Here is a 19,350-nt window from a genome sequence, read left to right on the forward strand (position 1 = left end):
ATTGGTGGGCACATTTAAAAGGTAGGGCTGGCCGTTGGAGGGGCTGGCCATCTTCTCGACCAATCAGAAATGAATAGGCCGAGTAGCACCATGGCCTAGCCGTCTTGCAACCTACAATGAGGCGTAGTTGCATAATGGAGGAAGAACTGGACAAAGCGTTTCCGGCAGGGTTTGAACATGTGCATGGAGATTAAGCTTGCTGGCACAGATTTTTTTTCTTTTTAATATATCTATCACTATTTTATGTGATGTAAAAGCATTATCCTGTGTAATATTTGCATTCCTTGGTGAGCAGAGCGGGGTACAGTCTCATTTATTTTGTGTTGTGGTGATTTGTTTGTGTAGTTGTTATTTGATATTTATTCACTTTGGTAATGTCATGTAATGATCCTATTTCATTGGTGTCTATGTTAAAAGATGTGAATTTAATTTGTGAAACATTTAATGTGTATTTGTATGTTTTAATACAGTTTTCACGGTGCTGAACGACACTGAAAGGTTTAACCTCGCTTCAGCTGTGCTGTGCTGATCAACGATGGATAAATTACGAGACACTTTTTAAGCACCAGTCCAGACACTCATTTCGAATTCCAAGGACCGTTACGTATATCGTAACGTCGCAATGTAAGTATTTTACCTTGATGTGCATGTGTTTGTGTCAACTCTGAACGCGTGTGAATTGTTAGCATCCCTTTCTGTGCCGCTATTAGACCAGTAGTGGTTGTAGATAAACGAAGCTTTCATTTTTAGAAGGCACGTCGTATTCTTTATTAAAATTACTTAAGCACTAGCCACAGTTTATTTATCGTACGGCCACAAGAATGATTCCTGGTCTTAGAGGAATGTCATACGAGGAAAGGTTAGTTGAGCTAAATCTGTTCAGCCTCAAGCAAAGGAGACTGAGGGGGACATGATCCAGGTCTATAAGATTCGAACAGGTTTGGATGCTGTTCAACCGATTAGTTACTTTAGCATTAGTTCAAATACAAGAACTCGTGGCCATAGGTGGAAATTAGCGGGAAAACATTTCAAACTGGATTTAAGGAAGCACTACTTTAGACAGCGTGTAGTCAGAGTATGGAGTAGTCTTCCTGATAATGTAGTGCAAGCTGAATCTTTGGGTTCCTTTAAATCAGAGCTAGATAAGATTTTAACAACTCTGAGCTATTAGTTAAGTTCTCCCCAAGCGAGCTCGATGGGCCGAATGGCCTCCTCTCGTTTGTATAGTTAGGTTCCATTTATGTCCACGTTTGTCTGCCCTTCTCTAAATAATCAGGAAAGACCACGTTTTATAAGTGTCTGTTTTAAAAACTCTAAAACTTGGTCAATTTGAAACTTCCTAAGACTTTAATGCAAGATTTATGTCGTTCTTCTCAAATTAATATGTGAAGGAATTTTCTTGCTTACTGCTGATTCATTTGGTTTGTTTAGTGAGTTGTCAGTTTTGCCGCTGACGACCGAGACACAATTTCGCCACTGTTGTATGACGAGAAAGTATGGATATGAAATATATCGCATCTCTAACTCTAAAGTAATAGTGTGTGTGTGTAATTATATAAAATAATTACACACACACGGCCCTTGCGTCGGATGTACATCATTTTCTGAAAGGAATCATGCTTTTAATCTCCAGTTCTGTTAAAGCCAACTAGTATAGGTTTTCACATTTTCAACACATTTTTTAACCACATATTTTTAAAGTAATCCGTATCAGAAAATTCATCTCCTCGATTGGTTGGAAGCCTCGTGACGCGGCCTAAAAGTTCCCGGATGATGTTTGGTTTCTTCACAATATTTTGGCGAGCTGGTTTCATTGCTATGGTGTAAGTTCATATTTGTTTTGGATTTTTGCTTTTTACTTTTTTTTTTGCTGTTTTCTGGTGAAATTTAAGGCGTTGTGGGTGCGGGGAATTCTGTTTACCTTCAGTTGGCTCGTGCAGCTTTAAAATGCGGAAGCGTGTTACTGCGAAGTGTAATTATATAAAGTTACAGCTAGTGCAGCAGAAATGCTGACAATATAAACTGTAAGGTAAGTGTTGATTATCAATTTGTTGTTCTCTAGCATTTGTTTATAACATCACAATGGAATATGTACAGATTGTAAATTCGTCACTCAGGGAACTTTACGTTTCATTGAATTCTAGATGTCAGTGATGAGCAGTTAAAGGTGTGATGCTTCCAACTTTCTTTAGTTTCCAGCAGCCACTTTTCTGCTCCCAGGATGCCTTTGTGTGTGTTGTGGGATACTGGGACTTCTAACAAATTGAATAACACCACATCTTGTGTGCCAGAGGCTATTGGGACAAAGTTGTGGTGGAGATCCAAGATAATTTCAGTTCTGGGCGAAGGGCTGCGTGCATGATCTCCAGTTCTCAAGCAAAGACCACCTACATAAAGGGGTATGCCTTGAACCCGGGTCCCCCCACCACCACCATTTTTGTTTCTGTGGTTTCAATCAGTCAATCAAATCAAATAGCCTTTTATTGTCAATTCACTATATGTCCATAACATACAAGGGAATTGAAATGTTTCTCATCTTCGTAGTACATTATAAAAAGTATAAACATACAACATAAATACCAATAGTACTAAAATAGTAAACCTCTGTACAATATGCAATAGTACTACACACGGAGAGAGAGGGGCCGATGTGCCCAATCACGCCGCCATCTTGTCCATCTGCTGTGGTTTCAGTGTATATGTAAGTCTTTCAGCTTAAGGGGATTATGTTTTGCTTGACTTCATATCTAAGGGCAAAGTGACTATGCTTCTATGAGGCATAAGTGCTAGTTTTTCTAACCAAGTTTAATTTCCTTTGTCTCTGATTTGTCCCATCTCTGAAAAGTAGAAAATGGCACCATCATCCCTTTCCAAACCTGACCCACTGCACTCGAGATGTCTGACTTTTCATCGCTCGACATAAATACTGGAATGTATGTATTTCTGCCTAACTGACTGAAGGATGCATGTATACACAATTTTATTAGACATCTTAATATTTTGAAATATTGTGCATCAGTGTTTTTGATAGGGTGTTACTATGCAATCTCATCCATTATATCCCAGTATCCTTTTACATTGGTAAAGCCTAGTTAATACTTCACTTTTAACATGTGCCTTTATGGTCTACACAGTCATGTGCATATGTCATGTTCATACTACAGTGTTTTTCTGTGGATCAAGAGGTTTGGGATGGGGCAATGTGATGGTGGGGTGGTTATAGTGGTACTACTGGACAAAAATACAGACGTCAGATTATTGTTGTGATGGCATGTTCCCTCTCTGTATATGGAGGTAAACAAATGCTTAATTATATAAATTAATATGGGCTAGTTATTTTTTTGTGGCAACTTTTTTTAGTAGTGCTTAGTTAAAACCTCATGTTTGCCCATCTTTAGTTTTTCACTCGGCAATGTAACAACAGCTTAACTGTATGCGTATGGAGGATGGCAGTGGGAATTGGCTGTAGACAGCTAGAGTAAGTGAGCAATGTAGCTCAGATTTTTGTCTAGTGGAAACCTTGCATGCCAACTGCGCATGTGCAAGATAATTGACTAGGTATATCCAGTAGGTGGCATGCATGTAAACTCTGTCCTTTCAATTTGCTCAGCTCAAAACAATATCAATTGTTCTGGAAACCTCTTCTCATCGATATTTGTTCAAGATTAATAATATATTACTACGGAGTTCCTAAGAGGTCAGGGTGAGAGTGTTGTTTTGAAATACTTTTGATCTCTCGCAATAGTTTTCAGTTACTAATAATTACTATGTCTGTTTAAAGTACAAAACGTTGGATTAATCAACTAATAAGTATAAATCTAAATGATAGACATGTACAGTTAAGTTTGCTTTAAGCATTAAACTATGGGGAACAATGCTCACCATAACTTTCATATGTGCTTTTATATGTATTTAATAATGCCACTGTGTCAATTCACCACCAGTAACTGTAAACAAGACAGCTGTGCATAGAATATGGAAAAAATACTGGTTTCTTGTGTGTGTTTTGCCTATGATTGCTTGGAGATAGGGTTGTATCTAGATTATTTCGCTAATGCGCAATAATCACCATGGCTTCATATGATGGGTGAAACATTTGGCCGTACGCCAGCTTTTCGGTACTATACGCATGTTTGTTTATGTCCACAATTTGGTAAGCAGATTATTAAATGCCTGAAATATTAATGAGGCATTTTATAAAGCCCAAAAGTTAGTAATAAGTATAAATTTGGCGTTTCCTTATGTTTAATAATCATGTCTGACTTTAAACTGCAAAAACTACTGCCACACCACCGACATCTTTTTACTTTGTTTATCCACAAGATCATCTCTTTTAAACGATGTGGCTGTTAAGATGTCCCTTTCTTCACCGCCACTCCAGTGTATATTGCACCGAAGTATACCAAACCATAGCATACCGAAACAGTATTATGTGGTGTGATCCGCTAACCAAATTTAATAAACATAAAGATACAAGATTACTAACTTTTGGGTGTCTCAAAACACATCTCATTAATATTTTGGCTGTACTACTAATTTGTTTACCAAATTGTGCGTGTAAATAAATATCCATATAGTACCAAAAAAGCTGCTATCCGGCCAAATGGTTTGCCCATCATCTGAAGCCCTGGTGATTACCATGCATGCACATTAAAATATCGATATATCACCCAGCCCTACTTGGAGACCACTAAATGTACACAAAAATTCAATTCAGATACTTTTTTTGTCATTGTTTCCACAGCGACAAAATTTTAAAGGTGTCACATCCAAACAGTAGTTCCATAATAACAATAAAATCTCAAATAGACAAACAATAAAGTAGTCATACCCCATGGTTTTAAGATATTGCACTTTTCGCCTATTGCACTTGAAAACAGCAAATGAATTAGGCAATGAGTCCAACTTAGTTGTAACCATGAGACTGAATTGTAAACATGAAGGTGCACTAGATCAGATAATCAGCTTAGCAGCATTCAGTATGGTGATGGCTGAAGGATAGAAACTGTTTTTTAGTCTGTTTAGCTTTAGTCTATGTATCAGAAACACCTGCTTGAAGTACATGTCCAGGGTGTGATGGGTCCTGTAGAATTTTCTGGATGCTGCTGAGACAACGGGAACTGTGCAATTCTTCAAGTGAAAGGAGAGGGCAGCCGATTATCTGCTGTTTGACCTGAATGACCCTGTGGAGCTCTTTCCTCCGTGCTACTGTGTAGCTGGAGAGCCATGCACAGAGACAGTAGGCTAGGACAAATCGGAGCAACCAAAACACCATGGCTGCTATCTTGGGACATTGCCAGATGAATAACCACACAATATTTTATGTGTGGAGATATGCAGATTTGCTTGTACACTAAACATATTTGGCTTGATTGAAATCGTTCAACTATTGATTATAATTTTCTTTTTCAACATGTGAAATATATTTGAAAATCAGCGAACTCTGTCTCTAAAGGCTAGGCTTATAAAATGTTTAATAAATTACTTTGTTAATCCCCAATATCTCATCTATCAAAGGATGATGTGGCTGTTGAGCTGTCCTCCTTCCTCAACACTTCAGGGCTTATAAAGCACTTCCACAATATACCAAAACAGTAGTATGTGGTGTGCGCCGCTAGCCTAATTTAGGATAACGCAAGGATATGCCAAATATATACTGATCATTAACTTTTCAGCATCATGATACGCCATTCCTTAATAATTTAATCATACTACTAATCTGCTTACCAAATTGTGGATGTAAGTAAACATCCTTATAGTGCCGAAAAGCTGTCATCCAGACAAATGTTTCCACTAGTCATCTAATGCCCTGTGTTGTACAATTTTTCAGAAATTTACTATCACTATCTCACGTCAGCTTAATGTGTTTTGCAGTTTTTCACAATTTGTTTAGAAAGAATTATAACCTACCAAAACTGTTTCAGAAATACAATATAACTGGCTCTTTTTAAGATGCATTTAAGTGAATTTTGTTTTCAGGTTTTGGACCAGTACTGAACATTACGCTCTGAATGCTGACTGGGAATATCACTAAAGCAGACCCTTATGAATGCCGGCTGTGAACTTAGTACTGCAAAAATGGTGAGGGTTCGTTGTCAACTTCTTGGTATGATGTGATCTGTTATATTGTGCTGGAGGGCTGTTAGGCACTGATTGTGGTTTAATGTCTTTGAATATTGTTTGCGTGTGAGTGAATTCTGGAGGTCAATGATGAGCAGTAAAAGGTCTGATGCTCCCAACTTCCTTTTGTGTCCAGCAGCCCTTGTTCTACTCCCAGCATGCTCTAGATGTGTGTTGTTGGCTACAGGGGCTTCTAACAAATTGGATAACCCCTTCTCCTATGTGCCAAAGGCTATTGGGACATAGTTGTGGTGGAGATCCAAGATTATTTTAGTTCTGGAGGAAGGGAGCTGTCCATGATCTCAAGTTTTCAAGCTGAGACCTCCTACATAAAGGAATTTGCCTTGAACCAGGGTTTTCTGTGGTTCTGTGATTGCAGTGTATATGAAGCTAGTGTCATACAACTTAACTGGATTATATTTTGCTTTGCTTGATATCTTTAGGTTAATATGTCTTTACATTCTAGTTGTGCTAACTTTGTATTTGTTGAACTCTCATCTCTTAAGGGCAGGACATCTCAGGAAAGAGGGCAGGAAAGTGTCACATCTTTTCAATCCTGGTGTCCTGTACTCCAATAAAAGCCTGCGTATGCTGAATCAAATTAAGCTGGGTGGACAACACAACAGTGCTGTACAAGAAAGTCAGAGCAAACTGCTTTCTAAGGAGAGACTGGTCTTTTGAACTGTGCAGCAAGATGCTGTACATGTTTCGTCAGTTGGTTATAGCTAGTGCTGGCTATAGTCAGTCATAATTGATGGTGTGGGAGCATTTTGGTTTCCCAGTAGTGGAGACCGTAATTAAGTCCAAGGTGGTTTGCGAACTAGAATTTGAAGCTAGAAACCTATCCAGTGTGCTAACAATTTTTTGTCCAGAGCAAGGCATAAACAGACACTACCTGTGGTATTTATGGAGCTTTTGCCAGGAAATTCAGGCCAGGCTAGAAAAATAACTAGTTATAGGGCTATGTATTGCTACAACTATGTAACCGTACTTAGTAGTAGAGAACCCAGAATTTAATTCATTATGATGGCCATGATGTAGTCTTACTAATTATTTTACATATTCTTGCCATGTGCAAATAAGGTTTTGTTATTCAAACACATCAAGACGCATTACCTTTGGTTGTACATTGTTCCTGATTGTTTGTACTTTTAAAAATAAATTTCAAAACAAATTGTTTTTCCTTCTGTACTGAAATTGAATCAAACCACGAATTTTGTGTACTGTTATACCCCTTGTCCTCTATCAGAAGTGTAAACAAGTATTCTAGTGAAAACCATGTAGGTTCAACACTCAATTCTAGACCAGGCTAGTGCCCTGGGGCCTCTGACTGGAGGGGACCTTGGGGTATTGGAGGCCACAACATGTATGGTTAAATGTTGAGCTTAACAGCAGTGCCATCTTCATATTCAGCGTGGGTTGACCCCCAAGGTCTCCTTGCCCCTCTGCAAATACAATACTTCAACTACCAGGGCTCCTGAGCATTCTGCATGTATAACCCGAGTTGACCACCAAAGCCCTCTGTTTATACAGCGCAAGTTGATAACCAGGGCCACAAGGCCCCCTGTATGAGCAGCATTAGTTGACCACCAGGTTTCCCTGCATGTGCAGTGTGAGTTGACCACCTTAGTAAATACAGTGCCCATTGGTATTACAGTGCAAAACAAGGGTGTGCTACTAATTACGGGCCAATCTAAACATCAAGGCTGATAAACTGCATGCTAGTCTTGTAAGACTTGCATTTCTGCTAATCTTTTTTTTTTTTTTAAAGATGTGTCCTTTTATCCTATAATTTCTCCCTCAGTTCAAATACTTGAATACTAAACTGCACCTCTTTAACTCATTTTGCCTTTTGTGTCCTATGAAATTGTATATGTGACCCAATTACTATTTTATGGATTGAGTTTCAATAATGTGGGGGGTGTTTCGCACATGGTCATGCAGTGGGCTAAGCCTCTGTGTCCATGGGCAGATCACACGCCCCCCAGTTCTAGGGATACCACACACTGGCTGACCCCAAGAAATGGGAGCAACATGTGGTAGGCAAAACGCAAAATTCCAATGTACATGTACAACGGATGTAACGATATCAAAAACTCACGATAAAAGTTTCACAATACAATAATTATCATGATATTTGAAAAGAAAATAAATTCTTAATAATCAACATGTCAAATTAGTTCTTCCTTTTAACATATTCTTCTGCTTTTATTCACTAGTGAAATATCCATTTATGACCTAAAGTATTTGCCAGAACTTAGCAGTAATTGTCCTTTGCAATGAATGACTGAACAATGCATGTAATATAAAACAAAAACAAGCAGTCAGTAGTTCCTTTATAAAATATTATTACTGAAGCAGCTGGATCTTTTAATCAAAACACATTCACACTAATTCAGTTATGCTCATTTTTGATTGCGCACGGATTGTATAAAATATTCTCTATTTATAATCACACAAGTCCTTATTTAAATTCTCTATCCAGTATCTTTATCCCCCGCAAATCAAAATTCAACACGTATAAAGGGAAAAAACAAAACCATTAAACCATTCAGGAATAACAATATCCAAGGGTTAATATACCATTTAATTCAGGCATCACAATGTGCAAAGGTTAATATACAGTTCAATTCAGTCAATCAAATCCTAACTGCACACGTTATACGAAATTCAAAGTTCCCTATATTCATCCTTCAGTCGCTCCATGGGTCTAGCTCGCCATCCTGATATGAACTCAATTCGATGGGTTTCTGTTCAGCGAAGCACACGCAGTTATATCCTTTCCAAATCTTCGGAAGAGTCAATGTAGTGCAGAAAAAACTAATTTATCGTGGTTTACAACATTTCTTCCATCTTCCTTTTCCTTTAGTTAATATAAAAGAAATCTTCTTATACCACATAAGTTGTAAACTCAAGTTTAGCAAATTTCTACCACATTCTAAATCCTATGGCTGGGTGCTGTTAGCACTCGCTGCAGTCAGCCTCAACTGTTTGTGCAGAAAAAAAACCTGCGCTTTCCATGTTATGTCATCACATCACCTCACAATCTGCATACAATCGTCTTTTTTTAAATCGTTGTTTTGTTAATATACTATAAATGTGTTCTTGTTTCTCTGACCAATTTCTAAATCATTGTTGTAATAGTTGTTTTGTAATGGATTTAATGACCTATTGTCATGTGGGTTACACACGGTCAATACAGCACAAAGCATTCGTTAATGTAGTATGTATTTTTTGAGATGGAGCTTATACGAGCAAAATAACCACGTGATATCATAACAGTCTGACACCGGTTTCGAGGTATGTTTTTATCGTGATATTACGTTTTTTGTTGCATCCCTAACGTACTCATACTTGTGCAAGTAGCAAATAATTGTCATTTTTAATTGTAATAACAGTACTGTCAGTAACCATTCTTTTCGCATTCTCCCTGATGCTAAATACACTCCTAAAAAGTGGTGGTGTTTCAGCAAGAAACCAGTTTTAGATGCTTTCCAAAATGTGACCAATGCCCCACCCTGACATCAGAGGCTACATCCCATAAAAGGACAGAAACAATTGCATTTAAACCAATAAGAACCTATTTTGTTAATTTTAATAATATTCTTTATCAGATATTGTATTAGGACAAACTTGCAGACAATTACGTTGCCTATAATTATGGGCCTATTCATGTAATGAAAGGCCCATATTGTTCTTCACCTAGTAAACTACATTTTGCCAATTTGCGCTGAGCCCGTGAAAGGCACGGAGCTCACTTTGGTGGCAAATCGTAGGGCTTACTTAGCTGCACGGATTGACATATCGTTTGTCTCCGTACTGCTTACGGATTGCGTGCAATTGCCTCTCAAAGTCGAAAAAAAAACTTTATTATTATTATGGGCCTATTCATGTAATGAAAGGCCCATATTGTTCTTCACCTAGTAAACTACATTTTGCCAATTTGCGCTGAGCCCGTGAAAGGCACGGAGCTCACTTTGGTGCCAAATCGTAGGGCTTACTTAGCTGCACGGATTGACATATCGTTTGTCTCCGTACTGCTTACGGATTGCGTGCAATTGCCTCTCAAAGTCGAAAAAAAAACTTTATTATTATTATGGGCCTATTCATGTAATGAAAGGCCCATATTGTTCTTCACCTAGTAAACTACATTTTGCCAATTTGCGCTGAGCCCGTGAAAGGCACGGAGCTCACTTTGGTGCCAAATCGTAGGGCTTACTTAGCTGCACGGATTGACATATCGATTGTCTCCGTACTTCTTACGGATTGCGTGCAATTGCCTCTCAAAGTCGAAAAATAAAAACTTTATTTATTATGGGCCTATTCATGTAATGAAAGGCCCATATTGTTCTTCACCTAGTAAACTACATTTTGCCAATTTGCGCTGAGCCCGTGAAAGGCACGGAGCTCACTTTGGTGCCAAATCGTAGGGCTTACTTAGCTGCACGGATTGACATATCGATTGTCTCCGTCCTTCTTACGGATTGCGTGCAATTGCCTCTCAAAGTCGAAAAAAAAACTTTATTATTATGGGCCTATTCATGTAATGAAAGGCCCATATTGTTCTTCACCTAGTAAACTACATTTTGCCAATTTGCGCTGAGCCCGTGAAAGGCACGGAGCTCACTTTGGTGCCAAATCGTAGGGCTTACTTAGCTGCACGGATTGACATATCGATTGTCTCCGTACTTCTTACGGATTGCGTGCAATTGCCTCTCAAAGTCGAAAAAAAAACTTTATTATTATGGGCCTATTCATGTAATGAAAGGCCCATATTGTTCTTCACCTAGTAAACTACATTTTGCCAATTTGCGCTGAGCCCGTGAAAGGCACGGAGCTCACTTTGGTGCCAAATCGTAGGGCTTACTTGGCTGCACGGATTGACATATCGATTGTCTCCGTACTTCTTACGGATTGCGTGCAATTGCCTCTCAAAGTCGAAAAATAAAAACTTTATTATGGGCCTATTCATGTAATGAAAGGCCCATATTGTTCTTCACCTAGTAAACTACATTTTGCCAATTTGCGCTGAGCCCGTGAAAGGCACGGAGCTCACTTTGGTGCCAAATCGTAGGGCTTACTTAGCTGCACGGATTGACATATCGATTGTCTCCGTACTTCTTACGGATTGCGTGCAATTGCCTCTCAAAGTCGAAAAATAAAAACTTTATTTATTATGGGCCTATTCATGTAATGAAAGGCCCATATTGTTCTTCACCTAGTAAACTACATTTTGCCAATTTGCGCTGAGCCCGTGAAAGGCACGGAGCTCACTTTGGTGCCAAATCGTAGGGCTTACTTAGCTGCACGGATTGACATATCGATTGTCTCCGTACTTCTTACGGATTGCGTGCAATTGCCTCTCAAAGTCGAAAAATAAAAACTTTATTTATTATTATGGGCCTATTCATGTAATGAAAGGCCCATATTGTTCTTCACCTAGTAAACTACATTTTGCCAATTTGCGCTGAGCCCGTGAAAGGCACGGAAATCACTTTGGTGCCAAATCGTAGGGCTTACTTAGCTGCACGGATTGACATATCGTTTGTCTCCGTACTGCTTACGGATTGCGTGCAGTTGCCTCTCAAAGTCGAAAAAAAAACTTTATTATTATTATTATGGGCCTATTCATGTAATGAAAGGCCCATATTGTTCTTCACCTAGTAAACTACATTTTGCCAATTTGCGCTGAGCCCGTGAAAGGCACGGAGCTCACTTTGGTGCCAAATCGTAGGGCTTACTTAGCTGCACGGATTGACATATCGATTGTCTCCGTACTTCTTACGGATTGCGTGCAATTCCCTCTCAAAGTCGAAAAAAAAACTTTATTATTATTATTTATTATTCTTCCGTAGATTTTCGGCAATTAATGCGGGTCGTACCGTATCGAGCAGCCAGGCAAGCTATATGTCAAAAGTGAGTCCTTCATGGTGTGAGGTGTGCTATTACTTTTCTGCGCAGAATATGTTACCATGGCGACGTTATTCACGTTAAAACACACTAAAAATCCCATAGGAATGCATTAAATGCTAACTTTTACCTAGCATTAGCCATGTGAATAGTAGTAAGGCGCATCTTTTTTCATGGGAGTGAATGGCCCATTGGCTTCAATGCATTTCAGTCAAAGTTGTCCCACTCGGCCAGCGTTCATACCACAGCAACAAGACTTGGTATTCAACCTTAGGCCTCATCACCCAACACCCCAAGTCCAACATCTTGACCCGCACTCGTCTTTCATCCCTCGTTCTCTCCCATTGACTTCAATGCATTTCAGTCAAAGTTTTCCCACTGGGCCAGCGTTCATACCACAGCAACAAGACTCGGAATTCAACCTTAGGCCTCATCACCCAACACCTCAAGTCCAACATCTTGCCCCGCACTCGTCTTTCATCCCTCGTTCTCTCCCATTGACTTCAATGCATTTCAGTCAAAGTTGTCCCACTGGGCCAGCGTTCATACCACAGCAACAAGACTTGGTATTCAACCTTAGGCCTCATCACCCAACACCCCAAGTCCACCATCTTGACCCGCACTCGTCTTTCATCCCTCTTTCTCTCCCATTGACTTCAATGCATTTCAGTCAAAGTTGTCCCACTCGGCCAGCGTTCATACCACAGCAACAAGACTTGGTATTCAACCTCAGGCCTCATCACCAAACACCTAGCAACTGCCTAGCAACCACCTAGCAACACCTTAGCAACTACCTAGAATTGCATAGCAACACCATAGCAACCATCTAGCTATGCCTAGCAACCAGCTACTGAGACCATAGCAACGCCTTCTGACATCATAGCAACCCACTTGCAGCACCTAGCAACCACCTAGCAACTCCTTAGCAACCACCTATAATTGCATAGCAACACCATAGCAACCATCTAGCTATGCCTAGCAACCAGCTACTGAGACCATAGCAACGCCTTCTGACATCATAGCAACCCACTTGCAGCACCTAGCAACCACCTAGCAACACCTTAGCAACCACCTAGAATTGCATAGCAACACCATAGCAACCATCTAGCTATGCCTAGCAACCAGCTACTGAGACCATAGCAACGCCTTCTGACATCATAGCACCTCGCTTGCAGCACCTAGCAACCACCTAGCAACACCTTAGCAACCACCTAGAATTGCATAGCAACACCATAGCAACCATCTAGCTATGCCTAGCAACCAGCTACTGAGACCATAGCAACGCCTTCTGACATCATAGCAACCAGCTTGCAGCACCTAGCAACCACCTAGCAACACCTTAGCAACCACCTAGAATTGCATAGCAACAGCATAGCAACCATCTAGCTATGCCTAGCAACCAGCAACTGAGACCATAGCAACACCATCTGACATCATAGCAACCCACTTGCAGCACCTAGCAACCACCTAGCAACACCTTAGCAACCACCTAGAATTGCATAGCAACACCATAGCAACCATCTAGCTATGCCTAGCAACCAGCTACTGAGACCTTAGCAACGCCTTCTGACATCATAGCAACCCACTTGCAGCACCTAGCAACCACCTAGCAACACCATAGCAACCACCAAAAAATGCATAGCAACACCATAGCAACCATTTAGCTATGCCTAGCAACCAGATACTGAGACCATAGCAACACCTTCTGAGGCCATAGCAACCACCTTTCAGCAGCTAGTAACCACCTAGCAACACCATAGCAACCACCAAAAAATGCATAGCAACACCATAGCAACCACATAGCAATGCCTAGCAACCAGCTACCAACACACTTGCAATGCCTAATAACAACATTGCAACCACCTAGCAATGCCTAGCGGCACTTCGGTAACCACGTAGCAGCACCGTAGCAACTAACTTGCAAATCTTAGCAATCACCTAGCAGTACACAGACCAGCCATTTTATTTATTATTATTATTCTTCCGTGATTTTCGGCAATTAATGCGGGTCGTGCCGTAGCGTGCAGCCAGGCAAGCTATATATCAAAAGTGAGTCCTTCATGGTGTGAGGTGTGCTATTACTTTTCTGCGCAGAATATGTTACCATGGCGACGTTATTCACGTTAAAACACACTAAAAATCCCATAGGAATGCATTAAATGCTAACTTTTACCTAGCATTAGCCATGTGAATAGTAGTAAGGCGCATCTTTTTTCATGGGAGTGAATGGCCCATTGGCTTCAATGCATTTCAGTCAAAGTTGTCCCACTCGGCCAGCATTCATACCACAGCAACAAGACTCGGTATTCAACCTTAGGCCTCATCACCCAACACCCCAAGTCCACCATCTTGACCCGCACTCGTCTTTCATCCCTCGTTCTCTCCCATTGACTTCAATACATTTTAGTCAAAGATTTCCTACTCGGCCAGTGTTCATACCACAGCAACAAGACTAGGAATTCAACCTTAGTCCTCATCACCAAACACCTCAAGACCACCATCTTCACCCGCACTCGTCTTTCATCCCTCGTTCTCTCCCATTGACTTCAATGCATTTCAGTCAAAGTTTTCCCACTAGGCCAACGTTTATGCCACAGCAACAAGATTCGGTATTCAACCTTAGGCCTCATCACCCAACACCACAAGTCCAACATCTTGACCCACACTCGTCTTTCATCCCTCGTTCTTTCCCATTGACTTCAATGCATTTCAGTCAAAGTTGTCCCTCTCGGCCAGCGTTCATACCACAGCAACAAGACTCGGTATTCAACCTTAGGCCTCATCACCCAACACCCCAAGTCCATCATCTTGACCCGCACTCGTCTTTCATCCCTCGTTCTCTCCCATTGACTTCAATGCATTTCAATCAAAGTTTTGCCACTTGGCCAGTGTTAATGCCACAGCAACAAGACTTGGTATTAAACCTCAGGCCTCATCACCAAACACATAGCAACTGCCTAGCAACCACCTAGCAACAGCTTAGCAACTACCTACAATTTCATAGCAACACCTTAGCAACCATCTAGCTATGCCTAGCAACCAGCTACTGAGACCATAGCAACACCTTCTGACAACATAGCAACCACCTAGCAACACCTTAGCAACCACCTAGAATTGCATAGCAACACCATAGCAACCATCTAGCTATGCCTAGCAACCAGCTACTGAAACCTTAGCAACGCCTTCTGACATCATAGCAACCCACTAGCAGCACCTAGCAACCACCTAGCAACACCTTAGCAACCACCTAGAATTGCATAGCAACACCATAGCAACCATCTAGCTATGCCTAGCAACCAGCTACTGAGACCATAGCAACGCCATCTGACAACATAGCAACCACCTAGCAACACCTTAGCAACCACCTAGAATTGCATAGCAACACCATAGCAACCATCTAGCTATGCCTAGCAACCAGCTACTGAGACCATAGCAACGCCTTCTGACATCATAGCAACCAGCTTGCAGCACCTAGCAACCACCTACCAACACCTTAGCAACCACCTAAAATTGCATAGCAACACCATAGCAACCATCTAGCTATGCCTAGCAACCAGCTACTGAGACCATAGCAACGCCTTCTGACATCATAGCAACCAGCTTGCAGCACCTAGCAACCACCTACCCATACCTTAGCAACCACCTACAATTGCATAGCAACACCATAGCAACCATCTAGCTATGCCTAGCAACCAGCAACTGAGACCATAGCAACGCCATCTGACATCATAGCAACCGACTTGCAGCACCTAGCAACCACCTACCAACACCTTAGCAACCACCTATAATTGCATAGCAACACCATAGCAACCATCTAGCTATGCCTAGCAACCAGCTACTGAGACCTTAGCAACGCCTTCTGACATCATAGCAACCCACTTGCAGCACCTAGCAACCACCTAGCAACACCATAGCAACCACCAAAAAATGCATAGCAACACCATAGCAACCATTTAGCTATGCCTAGCAACCAGCTGCTGAGACCATAGCAAGGCCTTCTGATGCCATTGCAAACACCTTGCAGCACCTAGCAACCACCATGCAACACCATAGCAACCATGTAGCAACGCCTAGCAACCAGCTACCAACACCCTTGCAATGCCTAATAACAACATTGCAACCACCTAGCAATGCCTAGCGGCACTACAGCAACCGCCTAGCAGCACCATAGCACCAAACTAGCAACATCATAGCAATCACCTAGCAGTGCACAGACCAGCCACTTTATTAGTAGCACAGGCTCTTCCTCGGTCAGCATAATAGGCCCATCTCAAAATTTCTTCAGGAATTTTCGTTTCTAGTTTATTATTATTATTCTTCCGTGATTTTCGGCAATTAATGCGGGTCGTACCGTAGCGTGCAGCCAGGCAATCTATATGTCAAAAGTGAGTCCTTGGTTGTGTGAGGTGTGCTATTACTTTTCTGCGCAGAATATGTTACCATGGCGACGTTATTCACGTTAAAACACACTAAAAATCCCATAGGAATGCATTAAATGCTAACTTTTACCTAGCATTAGCCATGTGAATAGTAGTAAGGCGCATCTTTTTTCATGGGAGTGAATGGCCCATTGACTTCAATGCATTTCAGTCAAAGTTGTCCCACTCGGCCAGCGTTCATACCAGAGCAACAAGACTTGGTATTCAACCTTAGGCCTCATCACCCAACACCCCAAGTCCAACATCCTGACCCGCACTCGTCTTTCATCCCTCGTTCTCTCCCATTGGCTTCAATGCATTTCAGTCAAAGTTGTCCCACTCGGCCAGCGTTCATACCACAGCAACAAGACTCGGTAATCAACCTTAGGCCTCATCACCCAACGCCCCAAGTCCTCCATCTTGACCCGCACTCGTCTTTCATCCCTCGTTCTCTCCCATTGACTTCAATGCATTTCAGTCAAAGTTTTCCTATTCGGCCAGTGTTCATACCACAGCAACAAGACTAGGTAATCAACCTTAGGCCTCATCACCCAACGCCCCAAGTCCTCCATCTTGACCCGCACTCATCTTTCATCCCTCGTTCTCTCCCATTGACTTCAATGCATTTCAGTCAAAGTTTTCCTATTCGGCCAGTGTTCATACCACAGCAACAAGACTAGGTATTTAACCTTAGGCCTCATCACCCCACACCCCAAGTCCAACATCTTGACCCGCACTCGTCTTTCATCCCTCGTTCTCTCCCATTGACTTCAATGCATTTCAGTCAAAGTTGTCCCACTCGGCCAGCGTTCATACCACAGCAACAAGACTCGGTATTCAACCTTAGGCCTCATCACCCAACACCCCAAGTCCACCATCTTGTTATGGGCCTATTCATGTAATGAAAGGCCCATATTACTCTTCACCTAGTAAATTACATTTTGCCAATTTGCGCTGAGCCCGTGAAAGGCACGGAGCTCACTTTGGTGCCAAATCGTAGGGCTTGATTAGCTGGACGAATTGACATATCGTTTGTCTCCAGGCTCCTTACGGATTGCGTGCAATTCCCTCTCAAAGTGGAAAAAAAAACTTTATTATGGGCCTATTCATGTAATGAAAGGCCCATATTGTTCTTCACCTAGTAAACTACATTTTGCCAATTTGCGCTGAGCCCGTGAAAGGCACGGAGCTCACTTTGGTGCCAAATCGTAGGGCTTACTTAGCTGCACGGATTGACATATCGATTGTCTCCGTACTTCTTACGGATTGCGTGCAATTGCCTCTCAAAGTCGAAAAATAAAAACTTTATTTATTATTATTATTATTCTTCCGTAGATTTTCGGCAATTAATGCGGGTCGTACCGTAACGTGCAGCCAGGCAATCTATATATCAAAAGTGAGTCCTTGGTTGTGTGAGGTGTGCTATTACTTTTCTGCGCAGAATATGTTACCATGGCGACGTTATTCACGTTAAAACACACTAAAAATCCCATAGGAATGCATTAAATGCTAACTTTTACCTAGCATTAGCCATGTGAATAGTAGTAAGGCGCATCTTTTTTCATGGGAGTGAATGGCCCATTGGCTTCAATGCATTTCAGTCAAAGTTGTCCCACTCGGCCAGCGTTCATACCACAGCAACAAGACTCGGCATTCAACCTTAGGCCTCATCACCCAACACCCCAAGTCCACCATCTTGACCCGCACTCGTCTTTCATCCCTCGTTCTCTCCCATTGACTTCAATACATTTTAGTCAAAGATTTCCTACTCGGCCAGTGTTCATACCACAGCAACAAGACTAGGAATTCAACCTTAGGCCTCATCACCCAACACCCCATGACCACCATCATGACCCGCACTCGTCTTTCATCCCTCGTTCTCTCCCATTGACTTCAATGCATTTCAGTTAAAGTTTTGCTATTCGGCCAGCGTTCATGCCTCAGCAACAAGACTCGGTATTCGACCTCAGACCTCATCACCCAACACCCCATGACCACCATCATGACCCGCACTCGTCTTTCATCCCTCGTTCTCTCCCATTGACTTCAATGCATTTCAGTTAAAGTTTTGCTATTCGGCCAGCGTTCATGCCTCAGCAACAAGACTCGGTATTTGACCTCAGGCCTCATCACCCAACACCCCAAGTCCACCATCTTGACCCGCACTCGTCTTTCATCCCTCTTTCTCTCCCATTGACTTCAATGCATTTCAGTCAAAGTTGTCCCACTCGGCCAGCGTTCATACCACAGCAACAAGACTCGGTATTAAACCTCAGGCACCATCACCCAACACCTTAAGACCCCCATCCTGACCCGCACTCGTCCTTCATCCCTCGTTCTCTCACATTGACTTCAATGCATTTCTGTCAAAGTTTCATTATTTGGCCAATACTACTGCCACAGCAACAAGACTAAATAATTAAATCAATAAGTAAAAGCACCAGCTCTTCCAAGGTCAGCGGAATAGGCCCATCTCAAAATTTCTTCAGGAATTTTCGTTTCTAGTTATTATTATTATTCTTCCGTAGATTTTCGGCAATTAATGCGGGTCGTACCGTAACGTGCAGCCAGGCAATCTATATATCAAAAGTGAGTCCTTGGTTGTGTGAGGTGTGCTATTACTTTTCTGCGCAGAATATGTTACCATGGCGACGTTATTCACGTTAAAACACACTAAAAATCCCATAGGAATGCATTAAATGCTAACTTTTACCTAGCATTAGCCATGTGAATAGTAGTAAGGCGCATCTTTTTTCATGGGAGTGAATGGCCCATTGGCTTCAATGCATTTCAGTCAAAGTTGTCCCACTCGGCCAGCGTTCATACCACAGCAACAAGACTCGGCATTCAACCTTAGGCCTCATCACCCAACACCCCAAGTCCACCATCTTGACCCGCACTC

General features: G+C 41.7%; 1 long non-coding RNA gene and 1 other non-coding gene across 6 annotated transcripts; both read left to right on the plus strand.

Moving 5' to 3' along the window:
* The first annotated feature begins 51 nt into the window (after window positions 1-51).
* Window positions 52-7,294, plus strand: LOC111835836 (uncharacterized). Of its 5 annotated transcripts, none has more exons than XR_002836295.2 (6): window positions 52-301; window positions 471-624; window positions 2,292-2,399; window positions 2,849-2,933; window positions 5,980-6,081; window positions 6,627-7,294. It is a non-coding gene; the product is annotated as an uncharacterized lncRNA (long non-coding RNA). The 5 variants fall into 5 exon arrangements; XR_002836292.2 differs by having other exon boundaries at window positions 54-287; window positions 2,846-2,933; XR_002836291.2 differs by having other exon boundaries at window positions 56-287.
* On the plus strand, window positions 6,203-6,443 carry LOC111835841 (small Cajal body-specific RNA 6). The gene has a single exon (XR_002836299.1).
* Window positions 7,295-19,350: the final 12,056 nt, after the last annotated feature.

The sequence above is a fragment of the Paramormyrops kingsleyae genome, chromosome 17 (genome assembly GCF_048594095.1).
Source record: "Paramormyrops kingsleyae isolate MSU_618 chromosome 17, PKINGS_0.4, whole genome shotgun sequence".
Lineage (NCBI taxonomy): Eukaryota > Metazoa > Chordata > Actinopteri > Osteoglossiformes > Mormyridae > Paramormyrops > Paramormyrops kingsleyae.